We start from the raw sequence: 18597 nt of genomic DNA on the forward strand, positions 1-18597 counted from the left end.
TTTAAATTAATTTCGGAATAAAAAATTTAAAAATATATTTTTTTTGAGAAAAATAAAAAACTTCCATGGAAGTTGTAGAACACTTGTTTTTACATAACATATAAAAAATCTAAACATTTTTAACCATTGAGCATGAGTAGATCTAAGAAATTTGAAAAAAATTGAAACCCTCATTTTCTCTTGAAAAAAGTTTGTAAATCCTTATAAATCCAATGATTTCATGTAATAATGATGCATAAAATGTAATTCTAAGTATGATGCACCTTAGATTTTCTGGATTTATAAAAAAACTTGAAAATCTAAGGTTAAAGTTGAAAAAAGTGAGTAAAGATTCAAGAACTTACTATTCAAATGTTTCAACTTTCAAGTTCAGGCCTTCAAGGTTCTTCTTGGACTATGTTTCTCTCCTTCTTTGAACCATTCACTTTCACAATGTTTCTTTCAATCTACCATTTGAGTCTCCAAAAAGGTGTGTGAATCAAAGGGGAAGAAAGAAGCAAAATATAAAAAGCTGTTGGTGAGAGTGTGAAGTGTTTGTTTCAAACAACAAAAAATTCACACTTAAGTAGCCATATCGTACCGATACGGTACGATACGGCTCGATACTGCACGATACCTTCGATACGTACCGATACTCTCGGGAATTTTTAGATTTTCAAAAGTTCGTATCATAGAGTATCGTACGTATCGGTAACGATACGATACGGCACGATACGATACGTACGATACGCCGATACACAAAAAGAGTCCCAAAATTCCCCGTAACGTATCGGTATGTATCGTGCCGATGCCTACCGATAGGGATACGTATCGGCCGATACGGCACGATACGCACCGATACTTAAAACCATGGATCTACCTCACGATAACACGGCCTGACATCGCATTTACGGTTGGAGTAGTTAGTCAATTCATGGAGAAATTGAGGAAGCCTCACTTGGAAGTAGTACAACGCATACTAAGGTATGTGAAAGGAACCTTTGATTTCAGACTCTTTTACAAGAAAGGAGACAAATGTGAAGTAGAAGGGTATTGTGACGCCAACATTCAACTACCAGGTATATATTCAATCTTGGATCGGGAGTAGTGTCATGGTGCGGCAAGAGACAACCAACAGTATCATTATCAACCACAGAAGCTGAGTATAGAGCAACAGCAATGGCAACTTAGGAAAGTACATGGTTGATGCAGCTCATGAAAGATCTTCATCAAACAATCAATTACTCGGTGCAGTTACATTGCGACAATCAATCAGCTATACGGTTAGCCGAGAACCCAGTGTTTCATACAAGAACTAAACACGTGGAGATACATTATCACTTCATTCGAGAGAAGGTGCTGCGAGGAGAAATTGAGATGAAACACGTCAAGACCGAAAACCAAGTTGCAGACTTGTTCACCAAGGGACTCGGCGGCACAAAGTTTAAAACATTCAGAACTCAACTCGGCATGATCGCGAGATCAACATTGAGAGAGAGTAGTCGTTGAGGGGGAGTGTTAAAAATCAAACTCCTCTCTCTCTCTAGAAATCTCTCTCTGTCCCTCTCTCTCTCTAGAAGTTTCTTTTCTAGAAATATCTCCCTAGAAATATCTCCTACCCTTCTAGAGATATCTCCTACCTCTCCAGAAGTATATTCCTAGAAATATCTTGAAATATTTTTAGAAATATCTCTCTAGAAATATCTCTAGATTTTTTTTCATACAAAATTTAGAACCTACCTATCACCACTATATAAAGGGGGTTGGTCTCTCAAGTAAAGGTAAGTCTAAAGCAAGCAAGTCTTGAGTGTCAAGTAGCAAGTCTCAAGTTCCAAGTCCAAGTGGTAGTGCTTGTATTAAAGTGTTGTGAGAGTACTAGTGTGTTGTAAGAGAGTGAGTGGGTGAGTGACTAGTGTGTATGTGTGTGTATTGTACACACAAATTGTGTATTGTAAGCTTCCTTTTCAATAAAAGTTTAATTCTCCCACCACTTCGCTTCAACAGGGAGAATTGGCAAGCATTTTGCTTTTCATGAGTAATGCAATGCCCCCTCACACATTTGACGAGCTAATAGCCATATGTAAAATTGTTTTGAGCATGCAATGCTGTTTTGGATAAAGATTGGCTTCCCTACCGACAGCCTTTGGTTAAGACATGTATTCAAATGTTACTTGAACAATTTGTTATGAGATGCAAACTGCAGAATATTACTTGGACAGCCTTTCATGATAATGGCTTCCAACTTCACTGTTATGGTTTTTAACATTTTAGAGACCACATCATAGGGTTAATTCCCTTATCAATAGAAGTCCCTCATCAAATACATTATTGAAAGCTTACCCAGAACATTCTCATCAACAGTCATTCATCATATTTAAAAAAANGGGGGGGGGGGGTGTGTGGGGGGTGGTTGTGAGAATTATTTTGTGATACATACACGGTATTGGTGTAGGTAAGATAGAAAAAAAAAAAAAAAAAAAAGTGAATAAGAGGGGAAAGAGAAGGGATAGGAGTATTTTTGCATAACTGGAAAGTCCCTAACCTCAATTTGGCTAATTGGGAGGAGCCGACCTCTATCTCTAAAGAGAGAATATTTTGTCTTTAATTTTTTTTTTTTTTTTTTTTTTTTAAAGATATTTGTCTTTAATTCATTCAATCTATTATGATATCCCTATTTAAAGAGATAATACACAATGAAATAACTATTTACACAGCACCTATGACTTTTATTTTCACACAACTACTCCTACTTCATACAACTACTATCCTACATACATATAATTATTAATAATTATGTATCCTAACTCTACGTAACCATTTCATATTGGTCTATATGTTATTTAAATAATACAATGTTGTTCACATTTTTTTTTTTTTTTGGGTAGAAGAATATCGCTAGCATTAGTGTTGAATAAAAATGCATTTTTATCAATACCACATATTCTCATATAAATATTGCCTACGAATATAAAAAAAAATAGAACTTAGAAACTTTTTGTTAGATCAAACACCAAGAAATACAAAAATAAAGAGATAATAGATCCGCATGGCACAGAGATTTAACGAGGTTCACACACCAGTATGGTGTGCTATGTCCTCGGGCGACGAAGAAGATGTTTTACTATGCAGAAAAGAGATTACACCCAAGCAGCGGCGAGAAAACTCGTCCTGAAACCCTAGCTCGAAAAAACCCCCCAAAATGCAATAACTTTCTCAACAAGACAATAATACATTATATACTTCTAGTCGTGAGTCGACCCATCGGGTCACAATTGATTCGGTCGAACCATACCTGCACCCCCATACAAGATTAGTGCTAGGCTTAGACCTATCAGCTCAACCCCTCTGCTTCCATCACAGATCTTAGAAAACTTCTCATTCGGGTCGCCACCAAAATATATCAGAGCTGATTAATCTTCAAAACGGATCAAGAATTCGAGACAAACTTTACATTTTTCAATGCAATGAATTACTTGCAAATAAAGAACTACTCGGAAAAAACCTGAGCAACGAAGCATATTAAAGATGGCTTTTAGTATCCTACCAAAAGATACAAAAAGATGGCTCTCAGTATCCTACCAAAAACAAGATGGCTCCTAATACTTGAGAGAGGGACCCAATGGATGTCCGCGAGACTATCATTTGAATAGTATTTATAGTTCTTCAATAAGCATAAAGCAATATCCTCGGTCTTAAATACAGTTGAGCATATGCACCAAACGCACCTATATGTTTTAAAGAGACGTAATTATGTCTTGAATTTCTTGATCAGCAGAAGATAAAATTAAAATAAAATATGTACATAGGCATATTCAGACATAAATAAAAAACAAAAATATATATATATATATATTGATTTTTTCACCCACAACATTGCCATCAACAGAAAGCAAATCGAAACATGGAATAGGAGCTAGCCTCTACCAAGCACCTGAAAGTAAAGTTCCCCACCGAACATATGATTGAGGAGTGATGCCCGAGTCCGAAAGATTCACGTGAGTGTTATACCAACTTCATCAAGAAGAAAAAAAGGCACCAATTCGTCCCAAGCAGGCAACATTGAAGCACATTGAGGCTACGAAGCGAGGAGTAATAACAAAATCAAAAGTGGATCTGCTATGCACCATCGTTTGTCGTTTTATTGTTTGACTTTACGTTTTAAGTACTAGTTTTTATCTTGAATTGTCTCTTGTGAATCTGTAATAGAATCTCCTGGTTTTATTGCATCGCGGAAACCTTAAAAATCAACCCCGAGTTGGCTGCTAAGCCGGATCTGTACTGATCGACGAAAAATCAGAAAGACCGACTCCGAGTCAACCATTATGCCCTGTTTATATTGACCAAAAATTCCAAAAAAAAACAACTCCGAGTTGAAAATAAGCCCGACCTGTAATGATAGGCGAAAAAGACCAACCTTGGGCTGGCCACCCTCAATTGGCGCAAAGAAAAACTCGACCCTCAACCAAACACCAAAATTGAACAATACAAGTGGAAATAAGATCTTTCATTCAAAAAAAGTCTACCAAAAAGGAAAAATATACATGAGCGCTCATTCACTATTCGCTTCATCCTCTTCACTCTGCGCGACGGACTGTCGATCCTCCAAGGACTTAAGGTCGACTTCTAGTCGAGCCGCCCGCCACTCGACCTCTTCCCTTGTGGCGCGTTCGTGCTGTAAGGCCATTTCTCCCTTGCAAAGACGAGCCTGAGAGGACATTTAACGCTCGTAAAATGACCGAATAACTCTTTCTCTCTATCCAATCAATGGGAACGCTCGGCCTAGTGAGTCTCCACCACCATCGCAACTTGGCTTTGAGAATGGTCAGTTGCTCCTGCCCAACCAAGTGAGAACATGCCCTGTAGACAAGATATTCAACCGCTGGGTCAAAGAAGCAATCTTCTCACCCTTCGTCACAAGGAAGCCTTCAAAGGTCCTCACTTTGTTAGACATTTTTTCCACTCCCCCCAATCATATGCCTCAGTAGCATACGCAGAAACCTCAGCGAGAATAATGAGGCAAGTAAAAAAAAAAAAAAATGCTTACCTGAACAAGCGTTGCCCTCCCTTTTTGGCACAGCCCGTGCACGAACATGTTGCCCAAGGTTGTACGGTCCTCTGGAAAACGGCACATCTGAGTCCAGAAGCTAGACAATCTTTGAAGATCGAGCATCGGTCGAAGGGCACAATCTTCAGTCGGTTCTAGTCGTCTAGGGCTGCACAGTTGCACCTGGCCTCAACCGCCTCATTCTAAGAACCTCTTCAACCGTAAACACTCTCATCAAGGAAACATGGCCCACTGGCAATGGCCCATGAGGGGTTGCTTCTCTGGAGGCCCCAACACAATTCGAAAATCTGCCCGATGGGATAGACTGACCTTGCGAAAGGTCCCTTCACTCCATAAACATGGGCAGATCCTCAACATTGGATGATCCGCCACCGCCCTGGATGGGGATGCTTCCTCTTCTTTCGCCGTATTCCCGTATCTCAAGAGGAAGATCAGAAGCCTCCGTTTTCGTCTCTCGCAATCTCCGGCCTCGATGACACAACCCCGCTCTGAGTCTGGGCATCATGGAGGGCAAAGGCCTCTTGAATTGAGCGACGAAGCGACACTGCAGCAAAGAAAATGGGATTAGAGTCTAAAGGAACACATGTACACATCTAAAGAAAAACTGCGAGCAAGATCACCTGGACTTAGACCATGTCAAGCGAGGAAACTCCCATCTCCCAACTCAACAGTGTTGATGACACAACTCAACAATGTTGATGACCCAACCCAAGTCCATAAACACCCGGAGGATCTGCTCATCTGAGGCTAATAAGGTAGGGCGGATGTTCAAGGAGGCAATGTCTAGTTCGTACTAGTTGTTGCCAATCGGCAACCCTTCGAACCCAAAAAATGAATAAAAAGTAGGTTTTCCACCCTTTGTTCGAAGAGTTCCCTTCTATCACTCTTAACTCCCGAGTGCTGGCTCAAGGCATACCACCCCCGTCGACCGCCGAGCAGGCTCGTGTAAAAACAACCTAGGAGCAAGAAGAAGGGGTGGGGTGGGGTGGGGTGGGGTGGGGTGGGGTGGGGGGGGGGGTCGAAGTGTCTAATCCTTCGACCAGGGCACAAAACCCCAAAAACTGCGCCAATGAGCGGATGGATAGAAAAACATAGACCGGCCTTGAACGGAAAAGAATCGTCTGCAATTCCGATCTTATACAATTATGTGAAATACCATATTTAGGGGGTGACACGTGTATTGATACCAATGCAATGGTCCAGATCTGTGGGGGGGGTCGAAGTGTCTAATCCTTCGACCAGGGCACAAAACCCCAAAAACTGCGCCAATGAGCGGATGGATAGAAAAACATAGACCGGCCTTGAACGGAAAAGAATCGTCTGCAATTCCGATCTTATACAATTATGTGAAATACCATCTTTAGGGGGTGACACGTGTATTGATACCAATGCAATGGTCCAGATCTGGTACAACTAATAAAACCTTAAATCAGTGAAGAGTCATTTAAATCAGATCTCATACAATTCCGTACGAAGTATGCATGTACGAGGAATTCAAGGCGGGTTGAAATCGTCTGCAATTCCGATCTCATACAATTCCGTGAAATATCACCTTCAGGGGGTGACACGTGTATTGATACCAATGCAATGGTTCAGATCTGATTTAAATGACTCTTCACTGATTTAAGGCTTTATTAGTTGTACCAGATCTGGACCATTGCATTGGTATCAATACACGTGTCACCCCTGAAGGTGATATTTCACGGAATTGTATGAGATCGGAATTGCAGACGATTTCAACCCGCCTTGAACTCCTCGTACATGCATACTTCGTACGGTAGAGGGGTACAAGCAAACTCACTTTCCAAGGGAGCCCGCAGGACAACCGAGTCAGAAATGTGATGGCGGGATCGGTCCCTCACCAGGTCCCCTCCCCTCATGCTACTGTTGTAGTTCAAGGATTTAAACCCCGAACTCACGGAAGCAGGAAACCAAGCCACGACCTCTTTGGATGGATGCCAGAAATAGTAGAACAGTAAGAGCCAAACTCTATAATGCCCTAACTAGAGCTGACATTACACCCTGAAGGAGTACTCGACGAGACGGGAACAAAGGACACACTATGAGACGACCTATCTACGGTAGAGATTGCCCCAATGTTTGCCTTGCAGGCTCTGATCAGATCCCACTAGCGGCAATGACAAAAAGAAAAAGGGAAAAAATAAGGAAAGAAGAAACTTACTTGGAAGCAAACGAAAAAAATACATCCATGAAAAGATATTGTACACTAGGTTCAAAGACCATTTCAATATCGAAAGGAACAATAAGATCAAAGAATATAGCCAGGAGGTGAGGATATTACAATATACATCTTTAATGCACATACAATGAAATAAAGGAAAGGACCTGATGAAGAGAGGATTACATGACTATAGTCATTCAAATTTAGCAAGGTTTATATGTCAGACATAAGCCATTCTTCCAATAATGCGAACATCTTTTGTTCAATGAATAAAATTATAAGATTAGTTTTCAGCTTGGCTTGGACTCAGTGTCTAAGCCCGACTAAATATACTATCATCAGGTTGGGTCTGATAGCATGATTTTTAACTGGGCTATGATCAGGCAAGGCCAGAATAGAAGAATGGCAGAGGAAATTATAAAATCTCAAGAAGTAGCAGTTAGAATACTCTGTAATTCTGGTCCAGTGTAACTATCAATCAGTATTGAAATCTGGAAAATCATTATAGGATTAATAAATGATCCCCAGGATGCTTAAAATTTAAGCTAACTTCAAGAACTGATAAACTACCGAAGAAGCTAGCAATCAGAACTAAGAAACTAGAAACTAGCAGAACAGGACCCAAACAGGACAGGAAGTAGAACCTCAAGTACAAAGATCAGAAGCAATATATATATATATATATATCTATATATATATGTAGGATATTGAACCAATTTGAAGAACAACTAAGTAGAAAGAGTAAGACTAGAATATCATAGAATCATGAAACAGAGGAAAAGGAAGATGCATAAGATAGGGAGATATAGGAGGGAGGTCACTTGATCACAGATGTAATCAGAACCAAAATAAGGGATAGAGAAGGAAATAGTTGGTCAGAAGAGCTTTGCTCACAATTGCACAATATAGCAACACAAAATCTCTAAAAATAAACCCAAATCCTATCAATCAATCAGGCCAATTGATAGGGGGTGATTACATTTATGAAGACTTATTAAAAATCCTAATTAGACTCACATTTGGAGTCCTAATCTCTCACGTACTAAAAATTAAGTAGACCTAAAACAGAACTCTATACTTGCTAATGAGTATCTTATTCTAACACAGACTCATATAACTTACAAGTTTAGATACTTTCTACAACTAGTCACCCCACTTTATGGCATAGAATTTGGGCTTTGCCACAAAGTAACCGTATAAACAAGTAGCCCAATGCTCATAGAATACGTCCAAGATTTAAAATAAGGCCTTTGTAGGTCCAACTAGGCAGTCTTGAATCTTGGTTGCATCACAAGTTCAACTTGCTTAATTTTGATCGATCAATACGGAAATCGATACTGATACTTTAATCCTTGTAAAAGGGTATGATACATTCAGGCTGAACCATGGGTATTAATTATAGTGGTAACTAATAGTGGTATGAACGTGGAAGTTAGCGGTGAAGAAGGAATTTCAACAGTAGACAAGAGAAAGGACAAGGAAACTATAAAAAATAAAACTAAAGAATATAAAAGTAGACTATAAATTGAGAGCAAGGAATAGAAGGATGGAAAATAGTGAAGAGGAGAAGGGGGAAGGGGTGATGGTCTGATGGGTATTATACAACATTTTATTAGAAAGAGGTTCTTATACTTAGATCAAGGGTCACGGCTGAACTCTTAACATATAACTCCACTAAGCCCGAGCTTGACTTGTCCAGATGTCAGTTCAATACCTTTTTCACTGTTACAAACTTGAAATGAGCTTTTTTTTTTTTCTTTTTCTTTGGTCTGAGCCTCCTTGGACAAAGTGAAAAAAAAAAAAAAACTTGGGTACTTGAGCAATCCCCGTGAAGTCATATATGGCAGTATATCGTCCAGCTAGACAAAACCATCGGTGTTGACAAGATGTTGTTGTTTCAAAAAATTTATATTATTTTATTCTAATTTACGATATATATTAATCTGAATTATTTATATCGGAATTGATTTTCTTTTATTTGTCAATGATAATGATGGATATCAATTTTATACAGTGATGAGGCAGAATCTTGATAGTATCAAATTGCAGAAACAAGCTACAATATTTGTCGATCATTCTGATCTATTCTTACTGCCCCTAAATATGTTGATCCATGCATTTGTAATTTTGAGTCATGTACAGAACCCAAAAACCAACTTTGATATATTATGTCCTATCATACAATGGTCGATTGTAGATGTGGTGCTCATTGATAACTATTGTGTTTAAAAGGAAGTTGTAAGATCTAGTGATTCTTTGTATTGGGTCATTTTTTTTTTTTTTAATTTAATATTGTGCCTTCTATTTATAGAAGTAAGTGGTACAGCCTTATAAAATTGAAGGTCACTTTTTTGTTTAATTATGTGTCTTCTATTTATAGAAATAAGCAGAACAACCTTATAAAATAGAACGTACTATTGACATTGAATTATCCATTGAATTTCAAAGGTTCACCGTTCTATTTTCTTACTTTCTTTCTATTGATACTTCATGTGTGAGTCAAGGAAATTGGGTTCCCACCCCCTATAAATTACAAAGGTTGGCCTTGGCATATATTTCACCATGGGTTAATAATACATAAATATAGGTTGTGTTGAGGCCAATTTTTTCTTTTTCTTATTTTTTTATTTAGAATTGTTTATATATTTCCTAATTTGACCTGGTCTAGTTAATTTACATTTTTTTTCTTTGTGGTTTAACTTATAGTTTTTATTACATTTATAGGTACTGTTGTAAAGATTTGCTAATATTTGGATAATAACATATTAAAGTTATATCTAGAAGTTAGATTGCAAGGTCGAAGGAACCATGTTTTAGGGCATCCTTAGTTATACTGGGAGGATGTCAAAAAATGCCTTGATTATGCATTTTCTCATATTGATCTAGGGGAATGATTTATGTCCATATGTGAAGTGTATAAATCAATTGTTGAAGACTCAAGAACAAGTGTTTGAAGATCTTGTATTGAATGAATTTCTAAGGACAATTTGAAGTTTCCATGGAGAAGCTTCATCTTCAAATACAACTCCCCATGTACATCATGTGGTATGTGATGAAGGTGATAGTTGATGGTACACATAACATGTTAAATAAGTTATGGGAAGGAGATACATGAAGCAAATGAGAATTGTGCCACAGGTGAGCATGTAGTGGGGCAAAATATTGAGGCAGAGAAGTTCGAGAGATTAATGGAAGATGCAAAACAAGAATTGTATCTAGGGTGCAATAAGATTACCAAGTTGTCCTTCCTTATTCAGCTATTTCAAATAAAGTGCCTCTGCAATTTGAGTGATAAAGCATTCTCAATGTTGCTAGACTTGTTGAAAGAGGCACTCCCCGAGCCAAATATGTTGCCAAATTCCTTATATAAAAGCAAAGAAGATTATTAAGGAATTACGACTCAATTATGAAAAAATTGATGCATGAAGCAATGACTGTATGTTGTATTGGAAGGAATCATCCACTATCAACTCTTACAAAATATGTGGCACATCAAGGTATAAGTTAAGAGAAATAAAGACAAGAAAATCTCTGTTAAGATATTTTCTTATTTCCCTCTGATCCCAAGGCTACAAAGGTTATACATGCTTGCAAAAACATCTTCTAGCGAGCAATGGAAAAATGAATAATTAACAAATGACCAACGGTTACGACACCAAGTTGATTCTAAAGCATGGAAAGACTTCGATATGTAGTATTCAAAATTTAGGAAGGATCCTCGTAAGGTGAGGGGCTAGCAAGTGATGGATTCAATCCATTTAAGATGATGAGTTTAATGCACAACACGTGGCCTATTGTGGTGATGTCATACAAACTCCAGGGATGTGCATAAAGCAACCCTTCATCATTCTTACATTGCTTATACCTAGCCCAAGATAACCCGGGAACAATCTATTGCAGCCTTCAATAGAAGAATTAAAAGAGTTATGGAATATTAGAGTTGAGACATATGATTCATATAAGAAGGAGTCCATTTAAGTTACATAAATGCTTGTTATGGACCATTAATGATTTTTCAGTACATAAAAAAATCTATCGAGTTGGAGCACTAAAGGTGCATTGGCTTGCCCTTGTTGCAACAAGGTTACCTCATCTCGTTGGCTAAAATATGACAAAAACATTGTTATTTGGGCCATCATCAATTTCTTCCCAATGATCATAAATTTCAGAGGGATGGGAGAATTTTCGATGACCATGAAGAACATAGAGGTCAGTCAGAGCCACTTTTTGGGTATGAAGCGTTAGAACAACTTGAGGGTGTTCGATTTCCCCCATTTAGAAAGGATGATGATGGTAAGAAAGGGAAGAAGAGGAAATGAGGTTTAAAACAGCCCAAGCTCCCACTAAACTAGAAGAAAAAGAATGTTTTTTTTTTTTTTTTTTGCCTTATTAGAAAGATCTTATTGTCTGTCATAACTTAGACGTTATGCATGTTGAGAAGAATGTGGGTGATAGTATCATCGGCACAATATTAGATCTTAAATATAAAACAAAAGATACTATGAATGCACACCTTGATCTGAAAGATATGCATACATGCCCATATGCAAATCCACAGATTATTGAAGGAAAGAATAAAGTGTTTATACCCCCTGCATGCTACAGTTTTTCTACCAAGGACTGGGTGGTGTTTTCTACAATTTTGAATGGTGTCAAGGTCCTAAATGGCTATGCTAGTAATGTTTCACAATGTGTGCAAGTCAAAGAACGAAAAATATAAGGAATGAAGGGCCATGAAGCCATGATTGTCATATTTTGATCCAACAAATTCTATATGTAGCCTTGCGGAGTGTTTTTCCTGAGAATGTTAGATCAATATTAATGGAATTGTGTCGGTTCTTTCGGGATATATGTGATAAAGTTGTTAAAGAGTATGACTTCAAGAGACTTAAAGAAAGCATTATTGTAACACTTTGCAATCTAGAAAGGATTTTCTCACTTGGATTCTTCGATGTAATGGTGTACTTGATTATACATTTAGCATTTGAGCCGTGGATGGCTGGTCCAGCCCAATACCATTGGATGTATCCCATAGAAAGGTTAGTCCTTAGAATTTATAAGTATATATACTTATTGTTTATGTCTTACTTAGAAATTAAAACTCATTGCAATTAGATGCCACTCTCATCTAGTTGTTTGATCATTGTTATTCATGATGTTACTATGTGTGAGTTTCTTAAGCAACTCAAAGATTACATGCCCAATTGTAGCCACCCAGAAGGTTCAATAGCAAAAGGTTACCTTGCAGATAAGTGTCTACTTTTTCTATCTAGATACTTTGAAGGTGTGAAAACTAGATTTAATCGATCGACTAGAAATACAGGGTCAATAGAAGTAGAAGTCTAGAAGATCCGTTCTCTTTAATCCCAAGCACGGGTAGGCCTCTAGGGAAGTGTGAGATGATTCTATTAGACATGATGGAAAGGATCCAAACATATCTGTATGTTCTAATGAATTATGACGGAATAAAAAGATACTATGAGTTAGGGGTGTCAATCAGTCGGGATGGGTCGGTCTCAATCCGGCTTAATCGAGCTTGACAAATTTCAAGCCCTGCACTGTGAATGCCCATTTAGCTAAAAAATGGGGCTTAAATTTGGTGGGCATGGTACGATTTATAATCAGGCCGGTTAGTCCCAGGCTATAATTGGGCTACCATAAATAGGCCTTAGGCAGGCCTTAACCGACGGACATGTTTAACTAGTGGTGCAATAGGGTTAGGTTGGGTTGGGTTTCTTAAAACCCTAGCCCAACCCTGAGTCCCCTTAACTGGGCCCAAACCAGCCCTAACCCTAACTTAGGACCGCAAAACTTCAACCTTGGCCCTACCCTTTAGGGTTCAGCCAACCCTTACCCGCCCTGGCCCTGATTTTTTAGGGTCTAGCTGGAATGACCCTGACCCTAATTGACCCTGACCTTGGTTTGCCATCAAGGGCTAGGTATACCATGATCTTGACCCTGATCCTGCAAAATATGAAATAACTTTAAAATAAAAAATATTCATAATAAAGAGGAGATAAAAAATACAAAATTACAAATTGGTAGAAAAAAGCAAAAGAGATCTGTGAGAAGATATATTAGGAGTTTTGAAATGTCAATGACTCAATGTCAAACAATATATAAAATTAGGTTAAATTCAGGGTTAACATCAGGGTCACAACCAATGTCAACATCAAGGACAAAAATTAGGGCTGGGTCGGGCCAAAACCAAGGTCAAAAGTCAGGGTAAAACAATTAGAGACAGGTTCCGGGCGGGCTGGGCGGGCCAAAGACATCAACCCTTACTCGGCCTGACCCTGACTCAGGGTCAGAAATTTCAGGGTTGGGCCGGCCCTCAGGGCCAAAATTTTTGGGTTGGTACTTGTTCGGGATCAGGGCGGGCCAAGGGCAGGTTCGGGCCGTTAGGGCCAAACTTGCACCCCTATGTTTAACAACAATAAATAGGCCCTAAACCGGTCTCTAAATGGGCCTTCCCAAAAATTATGGAGATTGAAATCCATGGATTCAATGGATTTAAGCATCATAAACTTTGAAATAGATTTACATAATAGAGTAGTATTCACGAAAATAGAGCATTGGAAGGACTCTATATGAAGATTTTTTTTTTTTGTTAAACATTGAAATGAATTTCCTCTGGATAGCTCTGAACCTAATAGTCAAAACTAAGAATATGATCATTCATCAATAGAAACTACAATATTATCATATTTATTTTGCCTTTGATTTTCTATGTCAAATGCTTAATGAAGACGTTGGCTTAGAAAGAAAGAAGAATAAAATGTTGGGAGTTGACTTAGAAAGAAAGAATCATAAAAAAAATATATTGGATGTTGGATTAGAAAGAAAGAACAATAAAAAAAGATGTTGGCTCTGTACATCCTTCATTCTTTCTAGAACAAAGAAGCAACTTTGAATCTAGATCTGCTAGAAAAGAGCTCCTGTGAGACACACTCTCAAGAACCAGAGGCTTAATTTTCATATCTTATATTAGCAACCTTAGTTGAGACAAAAATCAGCAAAAGAGAGTCACTGATCTCTCTCTCAGAAAATCATATAGACCCAATAGAGAGGGATTCTCTCCATTAAACCTTGTAATCGAAATGCTTCCCCAAAGGATCTCTCTCACAGACCCAAGCAATCACAGGTTGTTGGAGAACTGGAGGAGGCAAATGAACAGCCGCTCACCACAACAGTGGAGGGCGGCCAAAGAGAAATTGGGAAATGAAAGGAAGAGGGTTAGGGACTTAGGGTTTTGGGATTTTCCTTCCTCAGTCTTTATTTATATTTATTTATAGGTAGTGGGAATAAAATGGAAATTTCAAGTATAATTGAGTTGGGCTAGATCGGGCTTAAAGGGGTCGGTCTAGGTTGGGCTTGTAAACGAGCCTGGCCGATCGAGCGCTTGTTGGGCTTACCCTTGCACCATGTACTACCTATTAATAAACAGCCTGACACGTTTATTAATCGGGCCGGTCCAAGTCAAGCCATAAACATGTCGGGCTCAGTCGGGCTTATCGGTTCGGGCTTGAAATCGACACTCCTACTATGAGTGAGTATTATATTTGATTTTTTTTTCTTTTAGAATATTTATGTTTATGGTAAATCATTAGTGGGTAATGTTTTAACTATATGATTTGTAGACATCATTACGATAAAATCGTAAAGGAGCTAGGTTGTAGAGCTTAACCACATAAGGTTAAGGATTTACATGCTCGAAAGTTTCCTAAATGGTTTAATGAGCATATAAGTGTAACACTTTCAATAAATTTTAAAGCTTCGAACATGTATATTTATATAAAACTTTTCGAATCTTATTTTGTTTAATTTTCTATTATTAGATTCTGAAACTCTGCCGAAGTGGGATTGAGGTGTCTAAACCTATCAGATTGCTGCCAATTGTCCTAAGTTTGAGGTAAGAAATTATACGGGTTGCTTAATTAATGGGATAAGATTTCACACTAAAGAAAATAACAATAATAGAAAAACTCATAATAGTGGGGTACTTGTAAAGGCATAGACACAAAGCTTTTCAAGTTGTAGAGACAGAAAACCTGAAGGAATTTTCACTTATTATGGTGGTCTGAAGCAATTGATCAAATTGGAATACTCTGATAATCTTGATATGTTTTTATTTAGGTTTGATTAAGCTAATAGTGAAAAAGGATTTGAGAAAGATGAGCATAGATTCACCTTAGTCAATTTTAATCATTTAATGGATACTAGCCAAAATGAATTTGATGATCCCTTTTATATTAGCTTTACAAGCAGCGCAAGTATTTTATGTGCTGGATCCCTTCAAGGAAACTTGGCACATTGTCATAATGGCAAAGCTTAGAGATGCTTAAGATAATTAAAGGGGAGGCTCCGAAAGATTTTGGTCAAACACACTCACAGAGTCTATTGAATATTATGCAAAATATGGGAGGCTCAGAATTTTAAGATAATGCCACTATTAGTTGGAGAAGGTATGATATGGAGGGAATGATAGTTGACACCCCCATCGTAATGGGAAGTTCAGATGATAATATACTTAATTGAATTACAAGTATTGCAAAATGAGTTCAGGATACCACGTGGCAATGAAACATCCCAATTGATGACCTAAATTGGGACTCCTGCACATACTTCGAACTGATACTATACAACTATACAGAATGGAGGAAAATTCCTGAGGAACATAAAGAGGAAGTATCAAAGCAAATTATTGTATTATGACAACCAAATTAAATATCGTAAGATGTTTAAAATGTATATCTAAGTATTGGATTTCCTTTTTTTTATTTTTTTTAGGATAAATTTGACTTCATTGTTGAATACAAGAAATGGATATTCCATAAATTGAATGATCGATGGAGGAATTTCAAGTTAGACTTGAAGAAAAATGTATATAATCGATATATCACCCACCTAGAATGAATACAAAAGCGTGTTAGACATATTTCGGTGGGTAAATAGTTAGATCTACTCCATATATAGGATACTGACAGATGTAAGTCTATCATATATTAGACCCTTAATTTTATATTCTCCAATTTCACTTGGGCTTATTCTTAGTATAACAATTAAGAAAAGTAAAAAAATTAATGTCTACGAAAATTTGTTTGTTTTGGATAAATATTAGGTCATGTGTGTACGTAATAAGACTAATAAGGAAGAGCTGCATATGAGCCACACAACAGGAAAACAAAGTTTACACAAGTACTGGAGAGGAAGGTAAAATAGGGGATGGTACTGTATTTTTTGTTTTGTTTATATTAGGCCTATTTTGTGCATTTTTCTAATGTTTTTTTACCACACAAATGTCAAAATTTTAATATGTAGTTATGCATTGTTTGCTTAACGTAAGGAGCACCCAGATGAAGTGTCACCCTCTCAGATAAACCTTTATAAGGTGATACATAATAGAAATGATGGATCTCCTATAAACAACATAGGTGATCAGAACATTGTATGGTTAATGAATCATTTGTTTATTTTCCAGTAGGCTATTAATTATTGATTGGTCATGAAAAACAAGTGAATACCAATTATTGTTAAAAAAAAATTAAGTTCGATGTCGTTTAAGTCCATCGATTAAAAATATAGTTTCACCTCAATTTGTTGAGGAAGTTCTTCTGTAATTGCTTTGGATGACTGTATTTAATATAGGAACTATGGACTATGTAAAAACATGTTTATTAGTCATTTAACAATCCAAAATGTGATTTTCCCCATTCTATTTTTTAATTGTGATGCAAAAAGATATGGTTGTAGGACTAACAAAGAAATCAACGGAAGAACAAATGGGCAATGATGTGCACGAAGATATCTTTACTGAAGTAATGGGTCTTGATATCATGGTTGGGTGCTCCTAATGGGAAGAGGAGTACGCCAAAGGACTACGCCAATCATCACAAGACGTTACTGCAATTCATTGGGAGAATACCGAGTTACGGAGTGAGATGAAAGGTCTGAAAGAGAATGACATAAGGCATAAAGAACAAATATCTACAATACAGTCACTACAACAAATTTACTCTTTCACTACGGAAAATATCCGTGGTAAAAAAAATCTACCATAGTAATTGCACTATATATGACGGTTAATATCCGTCGCACGTCCGTCGTTAGGATTGGTGTCATATCTGGTTATGACGGAATTATGGGGTGCGTAGGTTTAGGTTATTGACTACGGAATTATTATACTGTAGCGTAAAATAAAATTTAAACGACGATAATTTATCATAGTTTAAAATTATTTATTACTGCGGAAGTATAATACCGTAGTAAAAAAACAACTTTTACAATGTTAAAAAAATTACTTTTTACTACGGAAATGTATTTTCGTTGTTAATAGTATACATTTAAAAAAAATAATTATATTTATATGAAAATTTCCTATAATAAAACATCCACAAAAAGAAAATAAAATATATGATTTATTTGCTCTTTTATACAAGACAATGAGAAAATCCATGACCACGAGATGATGGACAATATGGTTGAGATGTGCCACAAAATTTGAATGCAAACAATCCAAGTATCCAGCAGTCAGTTTGGCTGAATTAGGTCCCCCACATGACCCAAACTAGTGGACTATGAAGTTTAACTTATCTAGATGGGTTGTGTAAATAATATCTTCCCTAAATAGTATATACAAGGAATGAATGGGACATAGTTTCACTATATCACTATACCATACAAAGGAATCTTGTGGGACATAATTTCACTATATCACTATAACATACAAAGGAATCTTGTGAGGCAGTTCTTCAGCACACTAGAGAAGGAACTGCCAAAAAATAGCAAACAAAATCAGTATGTGATAACAAACATGTTTCAATAGGGAGAAAAGAAATATTTAGTCCAGTATAGCATGATTCAGACTATTCAATTAACTCTTGACTTAAGGAAAATACTCAAGTCAGCAAATTCCAGCATTCTAGCAAAGTTATCAATTGTATCAATATACAGATCTATCAATTCTTTTAAGAAAAAAGTTAAATGTTCACAAAGGCTACTAGTGACTTCTGTCAAATTCACGAAACACGTGGCTGGTAATGTTATATATGATTGTATACATGTTATGTAGGAGCTTGAAAATTTTCATCTGTCAAGTTGCAGTCAGATAAAAGTATATAATGGAGGTAAAATGATGGTTCAATTTTATATCAAATTAAGAAAAATATCACTAACCTCTAACAAAGTAACAAGCAATAACAGTCTGCTCATTTGATAAGGAATCTTATTTATCCGGTCAAATCCAATGGAAGCTTTAGTATTTTCCTAATTGGGTTGGTTCCTAGTTGATCCTTTGTTTGGATCATACAATATGCATCAGTACGAGTCAAAAAATGACCAACCCCATAATGATCCTAAAACACTTGTAGAA

At 37.1% G+C, this 18597-nt stretch overlaps 1 long non-coding RNA gene across 1 annotated transcript; it reads right to left on the minus strand.

Annotated features, from left to right (window-relative positions):
* Positions 1 to 4456: 4456 nt before the first annotated feature.
* On the minus strand, positions 4457 to 5924 carry LOC122057104. The gene is made up of 3 exons (XR_006133457.1): positions 5665 to 5924; positions 5024 to 5588; positions 4457 to 4836 (listed from the first exon to the last, which is right to left on the minus strand). It is a non-coding gene; the product is annotated as an uncharacterized LOC122057104 (long non-coding RNA).
* Positions 5925 to 18597: the final 12673 nt, after the last annotated feature.

This window comes from Macadamia integrifolia, chromosome 12 (assembly GCF_013358625.1).
Source record: "Macadamia integrifolia cultivar HAES 741 chromosome 12, SCU_Mint_v3, whole genome shotgun sequence".
Taxonomy (NCBI): domain Eukaryota; kingdom Viridiplantae; phylum Streptophyta; class Magnoliopsida; order Proteales; family Proteaceae; genus Macadamia; species Macadamia integrifolia.